The sequence below is a fragment of the Spinacia oleracea genome, chromosome 4, assembly GCF_020520425.1.
Source record: "Spinacia oleracea cultivar Varoflay chromosome 4, BTI_SOV_V1, whole genome shotgun sequence".
In the NCBI taxonomy this organism is placed as follows: domain Eukaryota; kingdom Viridiplantae; phylum Streptophyta; class Magnoliopsida; order Caryophyllales; family Amaranthaceae; genus Spinacia; species Spinacia oleracea.
Genome location: NC_079490.1, coordinates 121,025,485 through 121,036,524, shown reverse-complemented (window position 1 = coordinate 121,036,524; position 11,040 = coordinate 121,025,485). Strand labels below are relative to the sequence as shown.

Here is an 11,040-nt window from a genome sequence, read left to right as displayed (position 1 = left end):
CGGCTTCGTGCTGGGCCTTCGTCCGGCAAGCCTCGTCCGATGCTAATTCGTACGATACGCTTCCGATTAAATTTCCAGTTCCGGAATTTATTTCCGATACGAACAATATTTAATATTTCCGATTCCGGAATTAATTTCCGTTTCGAACAAATATTTAATATTTCCGTTTCCGGAATTATTTTCCGATTCCGGTAATATTTCCGATTCTGACAATATTTCCGTTTCCGGCAATATTTCCGATTCTGGTAATATTTCCATTTCCAATAATATTTTCCGATACGTACCATGTTTCCGTTTCCGGCAACATCTACGACTTGGATAATATTCATATTTCCGATACGATCCATATTTCCGTTTCCGGCAATATCATCGTTTCCGGAGTATTCATTTCTTGCCTGTGACGATCTTAGCTCCCACTGAAACCAAGATCCGTCGGTTCCGAATATTCATAGATGGAGTATCTAATGCCATTAAATACTTGATCCGTTTACGTACTATTTGTGTGACCCTACGGGTTCAGTCAAGAGTAAGCTGTGGATTAATATCATTAATTCCACTTGAACTGAAGCGGCCTCTAGCTAGGCATTCAGCTCACTTGATCTCACTGAATTATTAACTTGTTAATTAATACTGAACCGCATTTATTAGACTTAACATAGAATGCATACTTGGACCAAGGGCATTATTTCCTTCAAAACATTTCCCAAGCCAAATTTTGACAGAGTTCAACATAGGAATGTCATTTCAGATAAGTAATATGTCGACGACATATAATACTAGAAAAGCAATTTTGCTCCCACTAACCTTCTTGTATACAAAAGATTTGTCTGCGTTCTTGACGAAACCAAAGTCACTGACTGCTTCATCAAAACGTATATTCCAGCTCCTTGATGCTTGCTTTAATCCGTAAATGGATTTCTTAAGCTTGCATACCTTTTTAGCATTCTTTAGATCCTCAAAACCCTCAGGCTGTGTCATAAACACAGTTTCTGTTAAAACATCGTTTAAGAAAGCGGTTTTGACATCCATCTGCCGTATTTCGTAATCGTAATATGCAGCGATTGCTAACATTATCCGAATAGACTTTAGCATTGCAACTGGTGAAAAGGTTTCATCGTAATCCATACCTTGGACTTGCCTGTAACCTTTTGCAACCAATGTATCTTTGAAAACTTCTAGTTTCCCATCCTTGTCCTTTTTGAGTTTGAAAACCCATTTTCTTCCTATAGCTTGGTAGCCATCTGGAAAATCAACCAAATCCCAAACTTGGTTTTCAGACATGGAGTCTAATTCAGATTGCATGGCTTCTTGCTATTGCTTGGAGCTAGGGCTCGTCATAGCTTGTTTGTAAGTCGCAGGTTCATCACTTTCAAGTAATAGAACTTCATGGCTCTCGTTCGTCAAAATAACTAAGTACCTTTCCGGTTGAGACCTATATCTTTGCGATCTACGCGGGGTTACATTTCTAGATGGTTCTTGATTCTCACTAGATACTTCTAAAGATCTCTGAGTTTCAACCTGAATGTCATCTTGAGCATTATCTAGAGTTTGTTGTTCGACTCGAATTTCTTCGAGGTCTACTTTTCTCCCACTTGTCATTTTGGAAATGTGATCTCTTTCCAAAAAGATACCATCTCGAGCAACAAACACCTCGTTCTCAGATGTATTGTAGAAGTAATACCCCTTTGTTTCCTTTGGATAGCCCACAAGGATACATTTGTCAGATTTTGGTTGAAGTTTGTCTGAAATTAATCGTTTGACGTATACTTCACAGCCCCAAATCTTAATAAAAGACATATTTGAAGGCTTTCCAAACCTAAAATCATATGGAGTCTTTTCGACAGCTTTAGATGGAGCTCTATTTAGTGTGAGTGCAGCTGTGTTTAGTGCATGTCCCAAAAATTCTGTTGGAAGTTCGGCCTGACCCATCATTGATCTAACCATGTCTAACAAGGTTCTATTCCTCCGTTCTGACAAACCGTTCCACTGAGGTGTTCCGGGAGGAGTCAATTTTGATAGAATTCCACATTCTTTCAGATGGTCATCAAATTCATAGCTCAGATATTCACCGCCTCTATCAGACCGCGGTGCCTAAATCATCTTGCCTAACTGATTCTCTACTTCACTCTGAAATTCCTTGAATTTGTCAAAGGATTCAGACTTATGCTTCATCGGGTACACATAACCATATCTACTGAAGTCATCAGTGAAAGTGATAAAGTAGTTGAAACCACTTCTAGCATTTGTACTCATTGGTCCACATACATTTGTATGGATTAAACCCAACAGTTCAGTTACTCTTTCTCCAACTTTAGAGAAAGGTTGCTTTGTCATTTTGCTAATTAAACATGATTCGCACTTACCATAATCCTCTAAGTCAAATGGTTCTAGAATTCCTTCCTTTTGAAGTCTTTCTATGCGCTTCATGTTAATATGGCCTAATCGACAATGCCACAGATAGGTTAGATCTGAATCATTCTTTTTGGCCCTTTTGGTATTTATGTTATAAACTTGTTTGTCATGATCTAATAAATAAAGTCCATTGACTAATCTCGCAGATCCATAAAACATCTCTTTAAAATAAAACGAGCAACTATTGTCTTTTATTAAAAAGAAAAATCCCTTAGCATCTAAGCAAGAAACAGAAATGATGTTTTTAGTAAGACTTGTAACATGAAAACATTCTTCCAGTTCCAAAACTAGCCCAGAGGGAAACGACAAATAATAAGTTCCTACAGCTAATGCAGCAATCCGTGTTCCATTTCCCACTCGTAGGTCGACTTCACCCTTGCTTAATCTTCTACTTCTTCTTAGTCCCTGGGAATTGGAACATAAGTGTGAGCCACAACCTGTATCTAATACCCAAGAAGTTGCATTAGCAAGTATACAGTCTATAACGAATACGTGAAGATGGAACAACCGTTCCGTTCTTCTGATCTTCCTTAAGCTTTGGACATTCTCTCTTGTAATGGCCAATTCCATCACAATAAAGACAACTTGGTGTGGACTTGTTCTGCTTTGTCTTCTTTCTGGGAACTGACTCAGCATTGCCCTTGGACTTTCCACCTTTCTTGAAGGGTCTCCCTTTGGCCTTGAGTAAATCCTTGGCTTCACAGTCGAGTATTATCTCAGCCTTTTTGACCAGGTGAACAAACTCTCCAACTGTTTCTTCTCTTGGTTCACTCATGTATAGTTGCTTAAAACGACCAAACCCACTGTGGAGTGAATTGGGCAAGATAGAGACTGCCATCCTTTCGCTTATTGGTGTTCCTAGTAGACTTAAGCGATCAAATAATGAAAGCATATGGTCTACATGGAACCTTAGTGGAACACCAACCCTTTGTTTAGTGCGAAGGACCTGAACATGTGTTTCTTGGACCTCCATCCTGAAACATCTGTTATGAGAACTAACCTTTAGGCCTGACATTGATTCGATCAACTCATGCACATTCAGGTGTTTGTCCTCTGTGTTTCCACGACAGCTATCCCTTAGATTTTTTATGAGCATTAAAGGTTCGTAAGCTACAAACCTCCTAGCCCAATCATCAGGGATGTTGTTCAGCATGAGACTCATGACCTTCTTAAGATCCGCATCCCAGGCGACATGTCTTTCAGGGGTCAAGTCTCTAGCATAGTAGCTTGGCGTGGGATTGAACAGTACATACTAAAAACCATTGAGTCTTACTACTTCAACCAGCTTAGCTTCCCATTCAAGAAAATTTGTTAGGTTCAGCTTGATCATAATCTCAGAACCCATGATGATGTTTTAATTGTTGTTTGCCATAGTGAAAACTACAATTGAAAAGAATAAACAAATAAATAACCATTCACAGTTTCTATAAATAAATTAAATTCTAGCATGCATGCATAATTCAATATTTATTAAGCATTTTATTCAAGTTATGTGTTCCGACAGGTGTGAATAAAATGATTCCAAGATCCTTAAATCATTGAAGAATTAAGCACAATATGTATTTAGACTCAACTCTAAAATATTTTAGGTAAGCAAATCCATTGCTAATAGTCTAGAAACTACTCTTGGTTGATAGGTACGTCTAAAGTCTTATTAGGTAAACCTATATGTTTTGCCACGACATAAAAGGACTCCTTTACTTATATCGTTGAGTTTCACCAAAACTAACATGTACTCACTATCATTGAGTACCTTACCCCTTTAGGATCAATAAGTAACACCTCGCTATGGCGGAAAACTATTACTAAGATTGATGTAAAGGTTATCCAAGTAAGTGTTATTTTGGCATGGCACCTTTTAACTCAATTTTTTTAAAGTTTGGAACTTAAGGCTCTTAATATGTTGGTTAGATTTTAAGTGAACTAAAATGCTTAATCATGCAACATAATCAAGCCACAATCTCATGCATAATTAAGACATATTTAAAGCAATAAATAACTTAAAGCAAGCATAAGATATAAATGTGATCTAGTATGGCCCGACTTCATCTTGAAGCTTCAACTTCAAACTCTTCTTGAAAATGGATTGGAAACTCCGTCTTTAATTCACTAGTAGAAAAAACTTCATTTGCAACTCATCAATTGCAACTCACGTAAGTCATATGGGTTGCAATCGAGCATTGGTCAACGCGGGTCAATATTTAAATGACCTATTCGCAGCAATTTCAGTGACCAAGCACTGCGAAAAAGCTAATTTTTTTTTAAAATAGGATTTCGCAGCGCGGGCATACGGTACAAGTTGCAATTAAACGAAGTAATCGCAGCTTCTGGCCGTATTGAATGCTGCAACTCGGAATATTCGCAACCTTTGCCTGTCGACTTTGCTGCAATTCTAAGGAAGATTTTTCGCAATATTCGATTCTCAATCTCATCTTCTCAAACCACCACAGATCTAGAATTTCAAGAGAAAGGTTTTCGAATCTCCATAGCCATGGCTCCTTCTACACAAATCTTTCCTACTCGCTCCTTCCTCTTTATCTTTGTTCCTTCGCCAGCCATAGCACGCGTTTGTGAGATAGGTAAACTTGTAGTGTTTCGACTTTGTGTCAAATCGTCATTCATGTCTACAGAGAAATAAAGGTGGGGCGGAAGAGAGAGGAAGATGCCGAAGTTTTCTTGTTCAAACAAACAAATTCGCCAGCCACCGGTCGGGTTTTCTTGTTCCTTTTCAACATCCGCCGCCGGCAACACCGCACCCCTCCAATTCAAGCCCTTAAATTGCAGATAAGTAGAGATAGAAGGAGCTAGGGTTTTGCGGTACTTGCTTAGGTTTGTTCACTCGAATTTCCCTTTTTAAATTTATTTTTGGCTATTTTTTGTGTTTTAAGTTCTGAATTTTACTCAAATTAAGTTCTGAATTCAGTATTTTATGTGTTTTGAGCATTTGAACTTGCTTACATTAATCAATGTTGTCTGAACCAGTAGAAATTATCAGTAGTATTGATCTTCATAATTCAGGGATATGGTTAATTCTACAGATTAAAGCAGTTTAGTTTTATGTGCTAATGTTGTCTGAATCTGTTATATCAAACCAACTTGATTGGAAGCCTTTGGGTACAGGCATTCTTGAACCAACTTGATTGGAAGCCTCTGGCAATGGAGATCCATTCCCTGCACCTTTTGACACTAGGCTTAGAGTTATAAGCTCCTATTTGACATGCTGGTAGAGTAGAAAAGTAATTTTTACCTTCCGCATTTACTGCAGCCTTAACATTTGGTTTGACAAAGGCCGGCACTGAGAATGATCAGAATGAAGGTTTTTAATTCGATTTTTGAGGGTTTTTGGCTTGGATCTGATATCGTATTTTTTCTGCCTAATTGTTGTTTGAAGTTGTTGCGGAATGCATGAATTAGGGTTTTTCGGATTTTCGATTTGTGTTTTTGTGTGAGCTTAGGGTTGGTGGATCAGTATTGGTGTTTTATCGGTGTGATTTGTTGTGAAACGTTGCTTGTACTTATGCTTTGATCATTCTCTTGGTTGTTCGTGTTTTGGTGAGCTGGTATCGATCTTGGTGGTTATTTTATTTCGTGTTTGTTATCTAGATTTTCTGTCAATCGGTGGAGGATGTTTGTATCTTACTGCTAAGAGTCACCCTTAAAACACATGGTCAGATTAATAGTTCTGTCATTCAGGAGTTAGAACCGCGTGTTGAAGGTCAGACAATGAGTGCGCAGTATAGCTCTTATTGCTAGTAGATTTATGGAATATATTTGAGAACAACGGTTAACAGAGTTCTGAAATGGTTTTTTTAATTAGTTTAGAACCAGTGACTAATGCTCGAAAAAAGTAATGTATAGTCATCTGTTTGTAAAAGTGTTTAGTTGGAAAACACCTTAAACTATTCATATGTTAGTCATCTCCAACTTACTTGGATCCACTGTCAAAAATTAACAGAAAAAAAGAATTGGTGATGTAGTTGAGATACTTTGCAAGTTTTTATTGCTTTAGTATGGTAATTATATATATTGTGACCTGAGATGATGTTTGTGAACAGAATCCAGCAAAAAATGGTGTTCTGATATATATATATATATATATATATATATATATATATATATATATATATATATATATATATATATATATATATATATATATATATATATATATATATACAACCAAATACTTATCAGTTCTGATATGCTTTCTTGTAGCATTCTTCTGCAATATGCAGACTACCAGATACTATGCATATATCAGTTTCATGAGGCATGATTTGCATTTTCTGAAGCTGGATATCAGTGCACAGAACTGATCAGAACTGTGCACTGATCTGCACAGTTTCTGATCAGTTCTGTGCACTGATCTGCACAGTTCTGATCAGTTCTATGCAGATCATTGCACAGTTCTGATCAGTTCTGTGCACTGATCTGCATAGTTCTGATCAGTTATATGCAAATCATTGCACAGTTCTGATCAGTTCTGTGCACTGTTCTGCGCACAGTTCTGATTAGTTTTATGCAGATTTTCGCATTTTCTCACCCCATTTTCGCATTTTCGCATTTTTGCATTTTTGCACCCAAATTTTAACTAAAGAAACTAAGGATTGATCAAACTTATTACATGTTTCATATGCATAGTTTTAACTTTCTTAGACTCATTCCAACATATTTTCTGAAGCAGTTTTTCGCTTGAATCTTTGACAGGAGAGTGCACTAGCAATGTGTTGTCTGAAAATCGTCCACCATCAGAATGGTAGACAACTACTTTGAGGTAAACCTTCGACGCTTCTATAAAGGTCGTCGACTCACGACGACTTCTAAACTACATAAGATCTGGTCCATTAATTTTAAATATCTAATCTAATCCGTTGAAATAAAAAAAGGGAAAAAATAATATAAAGAGAACTGTTTGTTTGTTATTCCATTACAGAATAAGTGGGTAAAAGTTAATTTTATTTTAGTGCCCCTTCTAATTCCCGTTATTTAAAATTTAGTACTCAAATAGACAAATCCTTTCAATTTCTTTTCGGCTTCTGGAAAACTTGTTAACCCTGGTTTCTTTTTCTCCGCTGCCATGTCGCCGAGAACTTACCCTCTTTCTTTCCTGTCAATGATCCTACCTTTATCGTTTTCTCATTGTTTTCACGATTTACCAGGTCGAGGAAAGAAAAAGCTCGAAGATTAGGAAATAAAAGCTGAGCAAAATCAAATGAATTAGGGATTCCAAATCGAGGCTCGTGTTGTTGGACTCAAAGTCCTCACCCCATCTGCAAGGTTTATTCACTTAAATCCTTCTTAATTGCAATTTCTCCTGCTTTTTATGACTGATTTTTAATTAAGCACTTGAATTACCCAAACCCATTGGTTTTTTGTGTATAAATATCTATATGGCTTTTGCTTCATTTTGTCAGAATTTCAGATTTTTCAATGTATTTGATACACGTAACAACTCGAGGGTAATGATAGATTAGTTTAATTTGTTGAATATTTGCAAAGAAAGAACATTTGTTTCTTCTAGTTTCTATCATCTGTTTTGTCATTATTGTTCTCCTTTTGTTAGAAATTAGTTGTCACATTGTTCTAACCCTCAGTAATCAAGGATGATTTGCTTTACTAAAGATTTCACATACCCACCAATACCACCATTAAATTTAAGTAAGAGCTTATTGTGAAATTGACCCCTTTTCCTGAAGGAGTGTACATATATAGTAACAAAAATATCAATTGTGATTATGTGGTGGTAAAAAAATCGGCAAGAGAAGAAAATCCATGTATTTTGGGCCGCGTTTTTGTAATGCAAATGCTATGGCTTGTTTCTCAATGAACTGTACAGAGTTTTTATTTTTTGACTAGTTGAGGGGCCAACTGTTTTTGCTTATGCAGATTTTGTTGTGAATTGATAGAGTTAAATTCGTGTACAACTATTTCATATCTTACACAAAATCAATATGTTTTTGTATGTTTCTTTATTTTTTTTTTATTGTTTTCTATTAAGATCACTTAGATGTTAAAAATATTTGTCATTTTTTTTAAGTGATTGATTTAAATTCTCACTGTTTAGTACTATGAACTGAAGTTGTCTTTGAGAATTGTTTTTTTTTTTTCCTGTATTCAGAAAGGCAATCAAAGTACTACGTATAAAATGACTGACTAACTAAATGAAATTGACTAATCCTATTTCCTCAAAACGTTGTTCTTAGGGAAAATAATTAGTTAGCTATAAATTGGCGGGGTCCCTCTTACCACATTGTACATTGTAACTGCATGCCAAACTGATCATGGCAGCAAACCGACCAGGCGTGTTGGATGTACCCTGCAATATATCTAGGTTCTGAAGTTATTGTTTTCTTCATGGATTTAATAGGGGATGATTGACGGAGCATTTGTACAGAAGTTGATATATTAGCTATATGTGTAGAGAGATATTATGTGATTCATGAAGGTAAAGTTTGCACAACTAAACCATTAATGATCTTTATTTTTAACTTCGGAGCAGTTGGATTTTTCCCGTGACACACATTCATTGTTTCAATTTCTAGTTGAGTAGTGTATGTGGCTATGTGCCACTCATTGAGTACTCCTATTTCTAAATTGTTAACATTTTGTTCCTTTTTCCTTCCTTAAAGGTTAGAGGATACATTAATCGAACTTTATCTGTCGGGCAATCCAAATACAACATCTGAAGTTGTTGATAACCAGCAGCTTCCGAAGGAAACAGATGACGAAGATGGTTTTATGTTGACAACTGATGGTCAGTTACATACTTATGTTTTAGTGCGTATTAGACATAAAGAACTTGTGTCTCTGATGGTTTCTGTTTATTCCAGGAAACAGCAAACTCTACGAGCAGGAAGATGCCGAGTTGAGTTTGGACCAGCACGCTGCAACTGATTCAAGTACCAGTGTCTTCCATGAAGGTCTTTAACCCGATCACATTTCTTTATATACCCTCGTTATTCACAAATAATCGGAGATTTTTTATCTTTTTTTTCATTTTCCCATATGGTCTGCTTTTCTTATCCTTAAACGTGCATAACTTGATTGGAATCAGTCGTAGAAAGTTTAAACATAGCATATAAAACTTGTATTTAGTTTAAAATGAGCCCTTAGGTTCTTTAGTGCAAAGTTGGTAGCGAAATGCCTCAATTGGGCCTAAATATGTCCTATAACGACCCAAAGTGCCTTAAACACGCATAACTTGATTGGAATGATTCTTAGAAAGTTTAAACAAAGTATATAAACATGTAATTAGTTTAAAATGAATCATTAGGTTCATTAGTTTAAAAATGGGAGCGAAAATGTCTCATTTTAGCCTAAATATGCCCATAACGACCCAACAAGCCTAAAACGTGCATAACCATATTGGAATGAGTCTTAGAAAGTTTAAACAAAGCATATAAAACATGTAATTAGTTTAAAATGAGTCCATAGGTTCATGAGTTCGAAAATGGGAACGAAAATGTATCATTTTAGCCTAAATATGTCCGTAACGACCCAACAAGCCTTAAACGTGCATAATTTGATTGGAATGAGTATTAGAAAGTTTAAACATAGCATATAAAACATGTATTTAGTTTAAAATGAGTCCATAGGTTCATGAGTTCGAAAATGGGAGCGAAAATGTATCATTTTAGCCTAAATATGTCCGTAACGACCCAACAAGCATTAAACGTGCATAACTTGATTGGAATGAGTCTTAGAAAGTTTAAACATAGCATATAAAACATGTATTTAGTTTAAAATGAGTCCTTAGGTTCTTTAGTGCAAAGTTGGTAGCGAAATGCCTCAATTGGGCCTAAATATGTCCTATAACGACCCAACGGGCCTTATACGCGCATAACTAGATTGGAATGAGTCTTAGAAAGTTTAAACAAAGTATATAAACATGTAATTAGTTTAAAATGAATCATTAGGTTCATTAGTTTGAAAATGGGAGCGAAAATGTTTCATTTTAGCCTAAATATGTCCATAACGACCCAACAAGCCTAAAACGTGCATAACCATATTGAATGAGTATTAGAAAGTTTAAACAAAGCATATAAAACATGTAATTAGTTTAAAATGAATCATTAGGTTCATTAGTTCAAAAATGGGAGCGAAAATGACGGTATTCAAGTCACTCTATGCATATACCAAGTTCTTTTAAATTAGTTTTCGAGTAACTAATACCAAGTTTTTGCTTTTTGAAGGGTTATGTACAAAGAGAAATGCCATACTCTAATGAGGAGTTTGAAGAAACTCGAGAACAATGGGCAAAGTATTTTAAGAACAACTATTTGATGGATGCCGGCGAATGAGTTTGTTGTCTAGTAATATTATGTTTTATGTTTTTGTTATGTGTTGGATATGACGTTGGATGCTACTTGGAGCATATATATGGTTGTTGGAACATATATGTATGTTATGTCTTATATACAGGTCTTTATAAATTCCTGTTTTGTCCGGATTTCGCAAATTACAAGGGAAACTATGGCAAATTTTTTGCAACCTATTAAACTATTTATAATGTTTTTATTATAATTTTTTGTCAAAATAATAGGATTGTCCAGGATAAATATATAAATATGCATCTGATCGGAGCTATTATATATATATTTTTTTTTAAAAAGAATTAATTGCAGCGCG

At 35.7% G+C, this 11,040-nt stretch overlaps 1 long non-coding RNA gene across 2 annotated transcripts; it reads left to right on the top strand.

Annotated features, from left to right (window-relative positions):
- Positions 1 to 4,715: 4,715 nt before the first annotated feature.
- On the top strand, positions 4,716 to 10,828 carry LOC110784055 (uncharacterized). Of its 2 annotated transcripts, XR_008919002.1 has the most exons (7): positions 4,716 to 5,241; positions 7,120 to 7,186; positions 7,572 to 7,689; positions 8,780 to 8,857; positions 9,042 to 9,166; positions 9,243 to 9,332; positions 10,605 to 10,828. It is a non-coding gene; the product is annotated as an uncharacterized lncRNA (long non-coding RNA). The 2 variants fall into 2 exon arrangements; XR_008919003.1 differs by lacking the exon at positions 8,780 to 8,857 and having other exon boundaries at positions 4,717 to 5,241.
- The last annotated feature ends 212 nt before the right edge of the window (positions 10,829 to 11,040 follow it).